The sequence below is a fragment of the Tamandua tetradactyla genome, chromosome 6, assembly GCF_023851605.1.
Source record: "Tamandua tetradactyla isolate mTamTet1 chromosome 6, mTamTet1.pri, whole genome shotgun sequence".
Lineage (NCBI taxonomy): Eukaryota > Metazoa > Chordata > Mammalia > Pilosa > Myrmecophagidae > Tamandua > Tamandua tetradactyla.
The window spans coordinates 143,105,235-143,122,106 of NC_135332.1; the positions used below are offsets into that span (position 1 = coordinate 143,105,235).

At 39.8% G+C, this 16,872-nt stretch overlaps 1 protein-coding gene and 1 pseudogene across 16 annotated transcripts in view; one reads left to right on the forward strand and one right to left on the reverse strand.

The window, feature by feature from the left end:
• The window catches only part of VPS13B (vacuolar protein sorting 13 homolog B), a 1,000,970-nt gene that overhangs the window by 40,583 nt on the left and 943,515 nt on the right, over positions 1-16,872 (forward strand). The window lies entirely within an intron of this gene.
• Positions 1,003-1,546, reverse strand: LOC143685738 (B-cell CLL/lymphoma 7 protein family member A pseudogene; annotated as a pseudogene).

A 16,872-nucleotide genomic window follows, 5' to 3' on the forward strand; every position in this document is an offset into this window, starting at 1 on the left:
CCTGAGCACTGACCCCTGGCCCAGTCCTCCCTGCAGGGACTTCAGAGAAATACTGATGATGGCCTCAGCCCTACACGCCTGGAAGAGGGCAGTTCTGCAGTCCAACATGGGAATGTTGCATCTTCAGAGGTCTGAGAGAAAGTAGGATGGAGGTGGTGGCAATGACAGGAGTGGAGGGTGGAAGTGCCAGGGCTCTGCATGGAGACCTGGGTGGCTGTGGATGCAGAAACCCCAGCTGCCAATGCCCTGAGGTGGTGAAAGTGTATCGAGGGCCCAGCCTGAACCGAGGCCGGCCCTTGGGGACTGCACCCTGACATCTGGGACACCTTGGGTCCTGGAGGCTGGGGACTGACTCCCTGCCAGGGCTCAGAGCCCTGAGACCCCCACCCCGTCACTCCCCAGCCCCCTGATTTGGGCAGACCAATGAGTTCCTGCTCTTCCCCAGCCTGTGTCTCCCCTTATGCCTGTCTGTGCTGCTTCACTGAAAGTTCTAGGGCAGGGAGGAGAAAGATATAAGGGTGCTGTTGCTGCCTAAATGAAATTGAGAGGGCACTTTGCAAAGGGGAATGCAAAACAACCAAGAAAACATGCTGGGGGTCACCTCAAGAGCACAAGGCACAAAAAAGAAAGCAGACGATATTCGTGAACAGTGAAAAGCCCTGATCAGTACCACCCTCCAATAGCTTATATCGTTGAATAGAGAAGTGGGGGGAAAATGCAGCAGCAACACAATTGGGATCTTGGCTTCTGAGATAAGTGTGCACATTCCTGATTAACACTGCCTTCCCAGGACGGGGACTTCAAAGTTTGAATGTTTTGCTTCACAGCAGAAAGTTCTTCAGTGTCTGACCTTATGTTGTTCTAGGTCTTCTTGGATTTGCTCTTGGTAAACTCTTTAAGTTTTGTTTGTGCCCAAGAAGCTTTGTTCATACCAGGTTGTTCCAGAATTTAACCTGCTGATATACTTTCCATGAACATGAATCCAGGATTTTAACTTAGTATCTACATCTCTTTGGAGTTTCGTTAAGAAGCCTCCATTTTCATCTTTTTAGAGGGTGGCACTCCTTCGAAATCCTCAGAGATAGGTGAGGTCTCTGTGGCTAGATACGCATCTCTGGATGTTAGCCTTTCTGCTTTCTCTGAACTGTTTGAGTTTTCCATCTAAGACTGTGAGTTCTGTTGGTCATAAGCATCTTCAGCCCCAGGGTGAACCTTCCTGTCAGCCAGGACCTTTCACCTTGACCTCGGTGGGTGTGGTGGAGGCAGGCTCTGGGATGGGGCTTGAGTTGCTGCTGCTCTCCTGCTTGATCGGGGAGGCATCAGGGATGGAGATCTGGTTACTGTTATCATCGTGGATGTTCATCAGTCCCAGGGAGAAGCTGTTCTCCGGAGTGGTCACTTCCAAGCCGCACTTCTCATCTTTGCCCTTTTTCTTGTTCTTATTTTTATCATCAATGCTTGGCTCCATCACTGTGACCCACTTGTAGATTTGCAAGGATGTGTCATCCTTAGTCACCCACTTCTCCCATATGCACACTTTTTCCATAGCTGCGTGACCCTCTTTTTTTATGTTATTTTTAACTTTTTTTAAATTGTGTAATATAACAAATATATAAAGCAAAGAAAGAAAAAGAAAACAATAGTTTTCAAAGCACTCTTCAACAATAGTTTCGGGACAGCTCCCAGAGTTTGTCATGGGCTGCCATGCCATCCTCTCAGATTTCTCCTTCTAGCTGCTCCAGAATATAGGAGGGTAGAAGTTATAAAATTTTTTTTATCCTCACAGTCAACTTTTTTTCTTTTTTGTAAAAAATAACATATATATATAAAGCAATAAATTTCAAAGCACAGCACAACACTTAGTTGTACAGCAGATTCCAGAGTTTGGTGTGGGTTACACTTCCATAATTCTAGGTTTTTACTTCTAGCTGCCATAAGATACTGGAGTCTAAAAGAAATATCAATTTAATAATTCATCAATCATATTCGTTTTTTAAACCCTACCTTCTCGGTATAACTCCACCATCATCTTTGCTGTTTCTGGCCCACTCTTTTGGGGTACATGACCCTCTTGATACCATCTTTGGTCTGACTCCTGGTTTCTGCTCGAACCAACCAGCCTGGTATCGTGCTGACAGGGCGAGAGTCTGGGGGAGTGCGCCCACTGGTCCTGCTTGCACTCCACCATGACCATACAGTCATATTCGCTTATTCACACCCACACACACACCCACACACAAAGCCTGGGTGCTGCTGTGTGCCCGGGGCCCAGTGTGCAAGCGCTGGATGGCACTGCCCTGAGCGGGGTCAGCAGTGCTACTGCTGCTGTGACTGCCAGCAGTGTGGCCTCCGGGTGCCCGCCACTGGCAGTAGCCCCCAGACGCTGGCCATGTCCATCCCATTGATTTTATTTAGTAAGTTATATGAATATCTTTGATTATTAGTTCCAAAGTTTATGTCTTCTCTGGTGTTTTAGTTTGGTCATTCTGCTGGGCTATATCTGTCTGCATCTTAATATGCGTAGTGATCTTCTGTTGCCTTTGATGCATGCAAATATCTTGATAGGGTACTTTGGAACTTGATTTCCTCTAGTAGTCTAAAGCTTTATATTTGCAGGTTTGGATGGAGCCGGATGTGGGGCATGGGGCAGGGCACAACAGTGCGGTGGCAGGTTGCGGCACAGGTGTAGGCACAGGTCAGAGATTCTATGCTAGTATCTGTGTGCATAACATTGGGGTTGCGCCTGTGAGGGGCACGGGGTTGTGGAGGTTCTGTTGGGGTGGGAGGGCTGCAGTTCAGTGAGGACTTGGGGCACAGGAGCAGGGTGTAGCTTGGGGGACACTGGTAGGGTGCAGTGGCAGGTGGATGGAAGGGACTGTGTGGATGCATGGGGATTGGTGTGCAGGCAGGATGTGGGTGGGTGCTTGGGGTGTGGGGTCGTGGTTATCAGGGTGTGGAGCACAGGGAGGGCGGGGTACAGGGAGGGCAGGGCACAGGTGTGTCTTTCTCCAGGGGGGCCAGGATGTGGTTGAACAAGTGTGTAGGGGTGGGACACAGGTTGTGGGGGGTTGCGGGACGTGGGTCAGGGGCCGGTGATGTTGTGTGGGTGGTGCCCTGGCACAAGTATGGGGGCATTGGGACAGGGGTGCACGTGTGTGCAGGGTGTTGGCTATGTAGCACACATTAGGAACGTGAGCGCCTGCTAGGGGATGGGGTAAGGGTGTGTCCATATGCAGCTCAGGGGGTGGAGGTGCAGGGTGTAAGAGGTCAGTGCACGGATGTATGGGTGTCTGGCAGGAAGAATGTGGCTGTGTGCATGCAAAGGCCTGTGGGCAGAGGCCCTTGTGTTCACGGGTCTGGGGGTTGGGGCCCTGGTGTGCGTACGTGCAGAGCATAGTTTAGTGCAGTGAGGTTGTGCCTGTGTGGGCTGGGGTGAGTGTGGCCTGGATGCCCAGGTCAGCGCTTGCCCAGAGCTAACAAATGTGATGGGAATATGCATCTATGCATATCTGGAGGGGCCGGAAGCTGATATATGTGTGCACATAGCTCAGGGGTGGGGCTGGGTGGTGTTGCCTGACTGTATGGTTGGTGCCAGTATGTCCAGGGCATGAAGGTAAGGCCCCGCAGCCCAGATGTGCAGACGACTGCCTACAGGGTACAGGGAGGGGTAGGTGAGGGTTGAGGGGCTGGGTGCAAATGTGCAGATCTCGGAAGGAGTGGGATGATAACATATGTTTGTGCAGGAGAGATGGGTTGGGCTGGGAGGGGTATGCCTGCATGTGCTGGGCAGGTATGTGGAGTGGGGATGTGTGGTGGTGGGAGAGTTGGGGCGGCAGCACTTGGAGCGTTGTGAGTGGGTGGGTGTGCTTGGAGTGTGTAGGTGGGCCAGTGATGGGGTTCAGGTGTATGGGGTGTGGGGGTAGTTGCAAGGCAGTGGCTGTGTACGTGAAGGTAGCGTACTTAGGAATGTAGCTTGACTTACTTCCTTGTCCCCGTCTCCCTGTCTGTGCACTCCTCTGGGCTTCTGCTTTGAAAGGGGCACATTAAACTATTTGCAGTAGCTGGATATTCTCCAGTTCTATGTCTTAAATCTTCAATTTTTGCCACCAGGGCCCCCCTATGTAGTGTGGAAGACCTTCCCAGGTCACTAACACCCTGGAGTCCTGATCCCAGTCACCTTTCCCATCACTTCTCTAGCTGTTCTTTTGAAGCAGAGGTGAACTTGACCTACCCTATTCTGCCATCTTCCTGGAACTCTTCTGTGTTGTTTTACCATGTGGAGTCATGAAATTTCCATCATAATAAAGATACGTAACCATACCCCACCACAAGTTCCCTTGCTCTACCCCCTTATAGTATACCACCACCTCCACCCCATCCCTAACTACTAGTAACTGCTAATCTGTTTTCCATCTCTATAACTTTATTTCAAAAATTGCATGTGAATACAATCATATACAGGCATACCTTGTTTTATTGTACTTTATTATTGCACTTCACAGATACTGATTTTTATGAATTGAAGTTTTGTGACAATGCTGCATTGAACAGTGCTATTATTCCAACAACTTATGCTCACCTTGTGTCTGTATCATATTATAATTAAGGTATATATATTGGTTTTTATTTTAATTTTTAAAATATTTTTATTGAAAAATCTTCATACACAAACATTCCATACATAGTGTATAATAAGTGGCTCACAATATTCTCACATAGTTGTGTATTCATGACCATGATCACTTTTTTGAACATCTGCATCACTCCAGAGAAAGAAGTAAAAAAGAAAAAAGAAAAAACTCATACATACCATACCCCTTGCCCCTCCCTCTTATCCACCACTAATATTTCCATCTATCCAATTTTTTTTACTCTTTGTCTCTCCTATTATTTATTTATTATCCATATTTTTTACTCATCTGTCCATACCCTAGATAAAAGGAGTGTCATGCACAAGGTTTTCATAATTCCACAGTCACATTGTAAACGTTAAATCTTTATACAATTGTCTTCAAGAATCAAGACTACTGGAACACAGCTCAACAGTTTCAGGTACTTCTCTCCACTTACTCCAATACACTATCAACTGAAAAGGGATAGCTATATAGTACGTAAGAATAACCTCCAATATAACCTCTCGACTCTAAAATGTCTCATCCACTGAAACTTTATTTTGTATCATTTCTCTCTTTCCTCTTTTTTTTCCGGAAGGCTTTCTTAATCCCTTAATGCTGGGGTCCTGGCTCTCCGGGGATTTCTGTACCATGTTGCTAGGGAGATTTACATCCCTGGGAGTCTCGTCCCATGTAGAAGAGAGGGCAGTGAGTTCACCTGTTTACTTGGCTTAGACTAAGAGAGGCCACTTGTGAGCAACAAGAGGTTCTCTGCGGGGTGACTCTTAGGCATAATTTTCAGTAGGCTTAGCCTGTGCTTTGCAGGGATAGATTTCATAGGGGTGAACCCCAAGATCGAGGGTTCAGCTTGTTGATTTGGTTGTCCCCCTTGCTTGTGAGCATATCAGAAGTTCTCCAGAGGGAAAGTTGAATATTTTCTCCTTTCTGCTAAGTCCGCCAAGGGACTTTACAAGTACTTCTTTCTTCACTGCTCAAATTACTCTGGGATATATCAGGGCATCACACTAACCTGGACAAACCAACAAAATCTCACACCCTGTTCAAGATTCCATGTACTTATGGTGTTCAACTAAACTGACCATACATCCTAAATTAGGAAATGCACCACCAAAAATATAAATTTTGCACCCAATAAATATCTCTCCCTTTAGTCTCACACAGAAGTTGACATTTTAAAAATATGGATGATATTTTACCTTTACCCTGTATTCTGATGTACCTTAGACCTATCAAGATCAGCTTCATTCATATCTCTACTTGAAGTCTGATCACTTTTTCAACTTTTTAAACAGTTCCTGAATGGGATACTGCTGACTTTCATAGCTTCAGAGCTCTAACTCTGAGTCTCATGTGTCACAGAAATACCTGAAGTTTCTGGGAATGACCAGGTTATAAACAAACAGCTCAATATCTCAGAATTTAGGAATAGCGGTTACGTCTCCTGAATATACATGACTGCTGTAGGAGCTTACGATCTAGGGCCCTTTACAGTAGGCCCCAACCTGATAACCCATTGTCTTGACTTTAGTATACCGAGGTTTTTTATTATAGCTACACTATAAGATTGAGTCATGGTAATATTTGTCTTTTTGTTCCTAAAATTTCATTGAACATACGGTCCTTAAGTTTCATTCACCAGTTGCCTGCCTCACAACTTCATTCCTTCCTGCGGCCTCACAGTAATCCATTTTATGTTTACACTGTAGTTCTCCCTTCCATTCCTCTGTAGTTGTACCCTTAAGCCACCTCCATTCGTTGTGTTTTGGGAACACTGCTGCCATAAACACCAGTGTACAAATGTCCATTCGTGTCCCACACTCAGTTCTTTCAGCTATATACTGAACAACGGGGTTGCAGAATCGTATATACATTGATTTTTAAGATATAATGCTATTGCATACTTTATAGACTACAGTATTACGTAAACATAATTTTTATATGCACTGGTAAACCAGAAAATTCATGTGATTCGCTTTATTAGGGTATAGGCTTTATTGTGGTGGTCTGGAACTGAGCTGACAATATCTATGTATGCCTGTAGTACATGACTTTGAGATTGATTTTTTTTTCCCACAGCATTATTCCCTTTAAGAGTGTCCAAGTTGTGTAGTATTCCATTGTATGGCTATACTGCAGTTTAACCATTTATACGTTGAATTGCGTTTGATTCATTGAACTACCTTATCCAGTTTGTGGTATTATAAATAAAGCTGCTGAGGCTATTTTAATTTTTTTTTTGGTATAAATACCCAAAGGTGCTTTTGTTTGGTTGTATGGTAAGTCCCTTTTAATTTTAAAAGAAATTCCAAATGTTTTCCAGAGTAATTTACCTTCACACCTGCAGTGTATGAGTGATCTCATTTTTTTGTATCCTCACTATCATTTGGTCTTTTCACTATTTTTTATTTTAGCCAGTCTTATAGTTATTCAGTGATATTTTATTGTGGGTTTTTGCTTTTAAACTTCTTTTCCCTTCATTATTTTTTATTTTAATGCAATTTTATTGAGATATGTTTACACAGTATTCATTCCATCCAAAGAGTACAGTCAGTGACTCACAGTATATCATACAGTTGTTCGTTCATCACTATGATCAATTTAGAACATTTTCATTATTCCTGGAAATGAAGTAAAAATACAAAAGAAAACTCAAAACCCCATGCTTTTTATCCTGCCTTATTATTGACGCTAGTATTGGTATGGTACAATTGTTACTGTTGATGAAAAAATATTAAGATATTACAAGTAACTATGGTCCATAGTTTGCAGTAGGTACATTTTTTCCATATACCCCTCTATTCTTATTTCCTTGTAATAGTGTCATTCTAGTTCATGAAAGAACTTTAAAATATTTTTACAGTTAATCAATCATTGTTCACTACAAGATTCACTGTGTTGTATGTTCCCATGTTTTAACCTCCTGCTTTCCTTCTGGTGACACACATGACTCTCAACTTCCCCTTTCCACCACATTCACCCACAATTCAGCACTGTTAATTATAGTCACAATAACTGCTACCTTCATCTCTATCCATTTCCAAACGTTTAAGTTCAGTTAAAAATTCTGCACTTATTAAACAGCTTCTCCCCATTCTCTAGTTTATTTTATATCCTGGTGTTTTGGTTTGCTAATGCTGCCAGAATGCAGTGTACCAGAAATGGAATGGCTTTTATAAAGGTGTTCTAGTTCATGCATTCTGCATGCTGCCAGAATGCAACATACCAGAGATGGATTGGCTTTTAATAAAAGGGGATTTATTTTGTTAGTTCTTCAGAGGAAAGGCAGCCAGCTTTCCACTGAGGTTCTTTCTTACATGGGAAGGCACAGGATGGTCTCTGCCTGGCCTTCTCTCCAGGCCTCTGGGTTCCAACAACTTTCCCCAGGGTGACTTCTTTCTGCATCTCCAAAGACCTGGGCTGAGCTGCGAGTGCTGAGATGAGGAATGCTGAGCTGCTTTGGCTGTGCTACATTGAGTCTCTCGTTTAAGTAGCAGCCGGTTAAGCCAAATGTCATTCATTGCAGCAGGCACGCCTCCTAGCCTACTGTGGATGTAATCAGCAACAGATGAGGTTCACGTACTATTGGCTCATGTCCACAGCAACAAAACTAGATGCCTTCACCTGGCCAAGTTGACAACTGAATCTAACTGCCACAAAGGAGTATTTATTAAATTACAAATTTACAGTTCTAAGCCTTAGAAACATTCAAGCTAAGACATCCAGAGAAAGATATCTTGACTCTAAAGAAAGGCTGATGCCTGTCACATGGGAAGGCATATGGCAGGTATCTGTTGTTCCTTGTTCCCAGTTCCATTGCTTCCAGCTTCTGATTCCAGTGGCTTCCTCTCTAAGCATCTGTGGGTTCTCACTTAGCTGCTCTGAGACAAACTGGGTTTTATCTCTTAATTTGGCATCTCTAGGGCCAGAGATTTTTCTCTTCAGGTTTTGGCTGTTTCTGTGAGTCCTTACATAGCACCCAGGCTTTTTCTTTCCCCATCTCCAAACGTCTGTGTCAGTGCCAACTCTGAGCTGCTTCTATGTGAGCTCTCTAAAAAACTCCAGGGAACATCTCCATCTAATCAAAAGGTCACACCCACAATTGTATATGTCACATCTCCATGGAAACAATGTAATCAAAATGTTGCAGCTTACAACATTGGATCAGAATTAAAAGAATGTGGCTGCCCCCACAAAATTGCTTTATAATTAAAAGAACATGACTTTTCTGGGGTTCATAACAGTTTTAAACCAGCACGCTTGGTAACCTACATTTTAGTTTTTATGTCTTTGAGTTTGCATGTAATAATTAGTTCATATTAGTGAGATCTTACAGTATTTGTCCTTTTGTGTATGACTTATTTCACTTAATGTCCTCAAGGTTCATCTGTGTTGTCACGTACTTCAGACTTCATTCTTTCTTACTGCTGAATAATATTCCATTATATGTACATACCACATTTTGTTTATCCATTCATCTCTTGATGGACACTTGGGTTTCCATCTTTTGGCAGTTGTGAATAGTGAACATCAGTGTGCAAATGCCTGTTCATGTCCTTGCTTTCAGATCTTGGTAAATACCTAGCCATGCAATTGCTGGGTTGCAAGGCATCTCTAATTTTCCTGAGGAACTGCCAAACCATCTTCCATAGCAGCTGTACCATTTTACATTCTCACCAGCACTGAAGAAGTGTTCCTATTTCTCCACTTCCTCTCCAACACTTGTAGTTTCCTGTTTGCTTAATAGAGGCCATTCTATTTGGTGTGAAATGAAATTCGTGGTTTTGGTTAACATTTCTCCAATAGCTGGTGAAGCTGAGCATTTTTTCATGTACTTTTTAGCCATTGTATTTCCTCTTTGGAAAAATGTCTGTTCATGTCTTTTGCCCATTTTTAATTGGTTGTTTGTCTTTTTATCATTAATTTGTAGGATCTCTTTATTTATCCTGAATATTAAATATTGGGTTTCTTGGATTTGCATGTGTATTTGTTTTATAACAGTTGGGAAATCTTCAGCCATTATTTCCCCAAATATTCTTCCTTGCCCTTTTCTCTTCTCTTTTACTTCTGCAACACCCCTGATCATGTGTTTGTGTAGTTTGTGTTGTCAATCAGTTTCCTGAGGCATTGCTAGAAATTTTCCATTTTTTTCTCCATTTGTTCTTTTACCTGTTTGAATTCATTGCTCTGTCTTCTAAGTTGCTGATCCTTTTTTCTGCCTGTTCAAATCTGCTGTTGTGTCTCCAGTATATTAATTTCTTCTACAGTGTCTTTAGTTTCTGTGTCTGTTATTTTCCTGTGTATTCTTTTAGATTCTTCTTTATGCTCTCCTAGTGTCTTAATATGTTTTATCTCTTATTTCACTGTGCATATATATATTTTTAAAGTTTTTTTGTGTGTGGTGTCATGTCTCAGAACCTTATTCTTTCTTATGGCAGAGTAATATTCTGTTTTATGTAGGAACCCCATTTTGTTTGTCCATTCATTTGTGGTGTTTCCAAATGTAGGCTATTGTAAATAATGCTGTTTCAAGCATTGTTGTGAAAGTATCTGTTTGAAACATTGTATTCACTTTCTTTGAGTATATACCTTGAAGTGGGATTGCCAGTTTATATGGTAATTCTTTTTTGAAAACTTTTTAAGGAACTGTCATCTTGTTTTCCATACCATGTTCTGCAGATATTTAATACTGTCATATACGTTTCTTTGTGTAACTGCCTTATGTGCAGTTATCTGGTTCTAGAAATTTAACAGTGATATAAAGCTTATAGTCTATATTCCAATTTTTTTCATATTTCTTTATTTGTCTTTTTGGGCCTTTTCTCCTCCCTTGTTAGATCCTGTCCAGGATCATGTATATGTTCAATTGTCATTGTCTTTTTAGTTGTTCTATTTTTTAAAAAAGAATATATTGTGGGAACATACATACAACATCAACCTTCCATGTCAACCACTCCCAAGCATATCATTCAGTGAGATTAATCACACTGACAATGTGTGCTACCCTCACCACATGCATTACTAGAACTTTTAGATCATTCCGTATAGAAACCTGTACCCATTGTGCGTCAACTCACCATGGTCCTCTTCCCTGTCATTGGAAGCATGTATACTTTCTGTCTCTGTGGGTTTGCATAGTCTAGGTTATTTATATAAGTTGATCATACAATGTCTGTTCCATTTGTCTGATTTATTTCAGTGACCATGTCTTCAAGGTTCATCCATGTAGTATGTATCCAAACTTCATTCCTATTTAAGGCTGAATAATATTCCATTATATGTGTATATTCCAATTTGTTTATCCATTCATGTGCTGGTGGACTTCTAGGTTCCTTCCTCCTTTAGGCTATTGTGAATAATAGTACTATGTACAAGAGTGTAGAAATACCTGTCTGAATCTCTGCTTTTAAGTCTTTTGTGAATATACTTAGAAGTGGCATTCCTGGGTCTGAGTCCTGTTTAACTTTTCGAGGTTCTGTGAAATTGTTTTCCATAGCAGCCACTGCAGTTTATATTTACAGTAAAAATATATTAAGGTTCCCATTTCTCCATATCCCTGCTTGTACTTATTTTCTATATTGTAAATAATATACGTTTTGGTGGGTGTGAGGTGGTATATTATGGTTTTGATTTACAGTTCTATAATGGCTAATGATGTTGAGCATCGTTTATGTGTTTATTGACTATATGTATATCTTTGGCGAAGTGTCTATTCATGTCCTTTGCCCATTTTATGATTGGGTTGTCTTTTTGCTGTTGAGTTACAGGAGTTCTTTATAAATTCTGTATGTTAAACCCTTTTCAAGATATATGATTCTCTAGTATTTTTTAAATTTTAATTAAAAGATTATCTTTTTATTTTCTTGATAGCATCCTTTGATGCATAAAAGTTTTTAACTTTGAGGAGGCATTGTTTACCTGTTTTTCCTTTGTTGCTCAAACTTTTGGTGTCACATCTAACAATCTATTGCCTAATACAAGGTCCTGAAGTTTTCCTGTTTGTTTTCTTTTAAGAGTTTTATGATTTTAATTGTTTTTTTCTTTGGTTTTATTTTTTTGGGTGCCAATCCATTTTTGGGCAATTTTTAAATACTGTGTTGGGTAGGGTCTACTTTATTCTTTTGCATCTGGACATCCAATTTTCCCAGAACTATTTATTGAAGAAACTCTTTTCTCCAATGTGTTGAACTGGCACCCTTATAACAAATCAGTTGACCATGGATATGTGGGATTATTTTTGCATGCTCCACTCTATTTGCTCAACTCTATTCTATTGTGTTTATACCTGTCTTTGAGTCAGTATCATACTTTTTTGATTATTGTACTTTTGTAATAAATTTTGAAATTGGGAACTCTGAGTACTCAAACAGTGTTGTGCTTTATCAAGAAGTTTTTGGCTATTTGGGGTCCCTTGTACTTCCTTCTGAATTTGAGGGTAGACTTTTCCATTACTGTGGGGAAAATTGTCAGAATTTTGAATGGGATTATATTAACTATGTAAATGGCCTTGGGTAGTATTGTCATCCTAATGATATTAAGTCTTCTAATCCATGAACATGGACTATCTTTCCATTGATTTAGGTCTCTGATTTTTTCCGATAGTGATTTGTGGTTCTCTAAATACAAATCCTTTGCATCTTTTTATATGTTTATTCCTAGATATTTTATTCCTTTTGGTGCAGTTATAAATGAAATTGTTTTCTTGATTACCTTTCAGATTGTTCCTTACTGGTATATAGACATGGCACTGATTTTTTAAAAAATCTTTCTTTTACCCCACCACTTTGCTGAATTCATTTATTGGCTATAGTAGTTTTCTGGGAATTTCCTCTGTACAGGTTCAAGTCATCTGCAGATAGAGAAAATGTTACTTTTTCTGTTCCATTTTGGATGCCTTGTGTTTCTTTTTCTTTCCTAATTGCTATGGCTAGAATTTCTATAAAGTGTTAAATTGCAGTGGTGAAAGCAGGCATCCTTGTTTTGTTCCTAATTGTGGGGAGAAAGGTTTCAGTCTTTCCCCATTTTGTATGATGATTGCTTTGAGTTTTTCACATACGCCCTTTATCATGTTTGGGAAGATGCCTGTATTCATAGTTTTCTTGGTGTTTTAATCAAGACAGGGTGCTAGATGTTGTCAAATACCTTTCTGTGTTATTTGAGATTGTCGTTTTTTCCCCCTTTGATCTATTAATCTGGTGTAGTGCATTGATTTTCTTATGCTGAGCCACTGTTGCATTCCTGGATAAATCCCACTGGACTATTGTATAAAACTTGTAATGTGCACTTTGGTTTGCTGGTATTTTGCTGAGAACTTCTGCATCTATATTCATGAGGGATATTGGTCCATAATTTTCTTTTCTTGTACTATCTCTATCTGGCTTTAGTATTAGTATGCTGATGACCTCATAGAATGAATTAGTAATCTTCCTCCTTTCTTCAGTTTTTTGAAGAGTTTAAAAAGGACTATTATTGATCTCTCTTGGAATGTTTGGTAAAATTTGCCAAGGAAACTGCCTGATTCTAGACTTTTCTTTGCTGTATTTTTTTTTATTGTGAAATATATCATATATTAAAAGAACACGAAAAACAATAATTTTAAAAGTACACTCCAACAAGCAGCTACAGAACAAATTTCATAGTTTAGTATGGGTTACCATTCCATAGTTTCAGGTTTTTCCTTCTCTCTGTTCCAAAACACTGGAGGCTAAAAGAAATATCAATATAGTGATTCAGCAGTCACACTCATTTGTAAAATCATATCTTCTCTGTTATAAGTCCTCCTTCTTTGATCCTTCTCCCAGTCCGTAAAATCTTTGGGCTAAGCCCTCTCTAACTTTTCCACATTGAAAAAGAGTGTTGATAATATAGGATAGTGGGATGGAATTAGTTGATATTATTGAAGAGGCTGTCCCCTCTGGGTTTCAGGACTTATCTAGCCTAGGAACTGTCTGGAGGTAATAGGTTTCAGGAAAGTAAACTTAGTGCTTGAAACTTTTATAGGGTCTTAGTGCATGAAACTTTTAATAGGCATGATGTTGTAACTAATCTGGCAGTTAGCAGTATCTGACTGAACCTTGCATGAGAGTAGTCTCCAGAATAGACTCTTGATTCTATTTAAATTCTCTTATCCACTGATGTCTTGTTTTGTTATGTTTCTGTTCCCCCTTTTGGTCCAGAAAGCATTATCAATCCCATGGTGCCAGGGCCAGGCTCTTCCCTGGGAGTCATAGCCCATGTTGTCAAGGAGACTTTCATCCCTGAATGTCATGTCACTGTGTCATACTAGCTGGGAGTCTAATAATTTACCTTGCAGACTTGGGATTAGAGAGAGAGAAGTTACATATGAGTAACAAAAGAGGTTTCCTGGAAGCAACTGTTAGGCAGAATTATAGGTACTCTTAGTTTCTCCCCTATAGCATTAAATTTTGTAAGGGAAAGCCTCAAAATCAAGGATTTCGCCTATTTTCTTGGGAGTGCCTAAAATTTGAGAGATCACCAGGGGTTTTCCAGATGGGAAAGTTTAATGGTTCAGTGATTTTTTTTTAAATATATTTGTCATGAACAATGAACTGACATATCAAGATTCTTGAAATACAAATATTCTTGACATGGCTACAATCAATGACTCCACAATATTATTGCATAATTGTATATTCATCACCATGATCATTTTTTTGAACATTTGTGTCTCTGCAGCAAAAGAAAGAAAAAACAAAATGTCATACATGCCATACCCCTTACCACTCCCTTTCATTGATCACTGCTATTTCAGTCTACTCATTTATTTTAACCTTTGTTCCTCCTATTATTTGTTTATATTTTATCCATATTTTTTACTCATCTGTCTATACCGTAGATAAAAGAAGCATCATACACAAGGTTTCCACAATGACACAGTCACATTGTGAAAGTTATATCATTATACAATCATCTTCAAGAAACATGGCTACTGGAACACAGCTCTACAGTTTCAGGCACTTGCCTCTAGCCACTCTAATACTTGATAAACTAAAAAGGGGATATTTATATAATGTGTAAGAATAACCTCCAGGATAATCTCTCAACTCTGTTTGAAATCTCTCAGCCACTGATGCTTTGCTTTATCTCATTTCTTTTTCCTCCCTTTTGATTGAGAAATTTTTCTCAATCCCTTGATGCTGAGTACCAGCTCATTCTAGGATTTCTGTCCTACATTGCCAGGGATGTTTACACCCCTGGAGTCATGTCCCACGTAGAGAGGGAGAGGGCACTGAGTTCACTTGCTGTGCTGGCTGAGAGAGACAGAGGCCACATCTGTGCAAGAAAAGAGGTTCTCTGGGGGTAACTCTTAGGACTTTTTTTTTATTTGCATAGTCAGGTACCAGGAATCGAACCTGGGTCTCTGGCATGGCCGATGAGAACCCTGCCTGCTGAGCCAATGTGGCCCACCCTTTTAGGCCTAATTTTAAGTAGGGATAGCCTGTCATTTGCTGGAATAAGTTTCATATGAACAATCCCCAAGATTGAGGACTTGGCCTATTGATTTGGTTGTCCCCACTGCTTGTAAAAATATCAAGAATTCTCTAAATGGGGAAGTTGAATTTTCCACCTTTCTCCCCATTCCCCCAAGGAGACTTTGCAAATACTTCTTTATTCACTGTTCATATCACTCTGGGACTTATCGGGGCATCACACTAACCTGGGAAGACCTACAAAATCTCATCCCCTGTTCAAGGTTCCATGTACTTATGGTGTTCAGTTAAACTGTTCATATAAGTTAAATTAGGAAATATACTAGTCAAGATATAAATTTTGTACCAAATAATCATTTCTTTCTTTAGTCTCACACAGAAGTTGAAGTTTTAAAATATGAATGACCATCTGTTTTTAGCATCCTGCAATATTGACATTTCCTTTGTTCTTCCTCATGCAAAAACATTTTTTAATTTGTACATTTAGTCAGAGCCATTGTACGCTTTAGGCATTCCTAGATTATACCATCTGTCTTAATTTCCTTCTGGTTTCATATTTGTCCCCAGCCTTCCTCCCTCTATCATTCTCACATTCAGCTTCATTCAGGGTACTTATATTATTGTGCTACAATCAAGTAGTATTGTGCTATCCATTTCTGAATTTTTACAATCAGTCCTGTTGCACAATCTGTATCCCTTTAGCTCCAATTACCCAATCTCTACCTTATTTCTAGCTCTTGATAACCTCTGTTCTTTTTTTTTATTAATTAAAAAAAATTAACAAACAAAACATTTAGAAATCATTCCATTCTACATATATAATCAGTAATTCTTAATGTCATCACGTAGTTGCATATTCATCATTTCTTAGTACATTTGCATCGATTTAGAAAAAGAAATAAGAAGACAACGGAAAAAGAAATAAAATGATAATAGAGAAAAAAAGAAACCTATTTATGTACCATACCCCTTACCCCTCGCTTTCATTTACCACTATTTCAAACTGAATTTATTTTAACATTTGTTCCCCCTATTATTTATTTTTATTCCATATGTTCTACTCTTCTGTTGATATAGTAGCTAAAAGGAGCATCAGACATAAGGTTTTCACATTCACAGAGTCTCATTGATAACCTCTGTTCTTAACTGAAATTCTCCAAGTTCACTCATTAATGTTCATATCAGTGAGACTATACAATATTTGTTCTTTTGTTTCTGTTTAATCTCAGTATAATGTCCTCAAGGTCCATCCATGTTGTTACATGCTTCATGACTTTATTCTGTTTTACACCTGCATTATATTCCATTGTATGTATATACCACAGCTTGTTTAGCCACTCATCTGTTGATGGACATTTGGGTTGTTTCCATCTCTTGGCAATTGTAAATAATGCTGCTATAAACATTGGTATGCAAATGTCCGTTTGTACCCTGTCTCTCATGTCCTCTGAATATACCTAGCAATAGTATGGTCAAATCGTATGACAATTCTGTACTTAGCTTCCTGAGGAATTGCCAAACTGCCTTCCATACTGGTTGTACCATTTGACATTCCCACTGACAGTGGATAAGTGTGCCTGTTTCTCCACATCCTCTCCAGCACTTGTCATTTTCTATTTTATTGATAATGGCCATTCTGGCGGGTGTGAGATGATATCTCATTGTGGTTTTGATTTGCATCTCCTTAATAGCCAGGGAAATTGAGCATCTTTTCATGTGCCTTTTAGGCATTTGTATTTCTTCTTCTGAGAAGTGTTTGTTCATGTCTCTTGCCTGTTTTTAATTGGGTT